This window comes from Charadrius vociferus, unplaced genomic scaffold, assembly GCF_000708025.1.
Source record: "Charadrius vociferus isolate BGI_N301 unplaced genomic scaffold, ASM70802v2 scaffold3680, whole genome shotgun sequence".
NCBI classification, from domain to species: domain Eukaryota; kingdom Metazoa; phylum Chordata; class Aves; order Charadriiformes; family Charadriidae; genus Charadrius; species Charadrius vociferus.
The window spans coordinates 1-282 of NW_009646392.1; positions in this window are offsets into that span (position 1 = coordinate 1).

Sequence of the window (282 nt, forward strand, 5' to 3'; positions counted from 1 at the left end):
GGGAAACTGAGGCACGGGGCGAGCGCAGCCCCATCCTTTGCGGAAACTGAGGCAGGGGGTGAGTGCAGCCCATCCTTTGGGGAAACTGAGGCACAGGGTGAGCGCAGCCCCATCCATGGGGGAAACTGAGGCAGGGGGCGAGCGCACCCCATCCTTTGGGGAAACTGAGGCACGGGGCGGCCGCGGGCCAGGGCAAAGGCGGATCCAGCTTTTCCAGTGCCAGCCGCCTGCGTGCAACCCTCCCCTCTCCCAGCACTCCCTCCGCTCCCCTTGTTTTTCTTT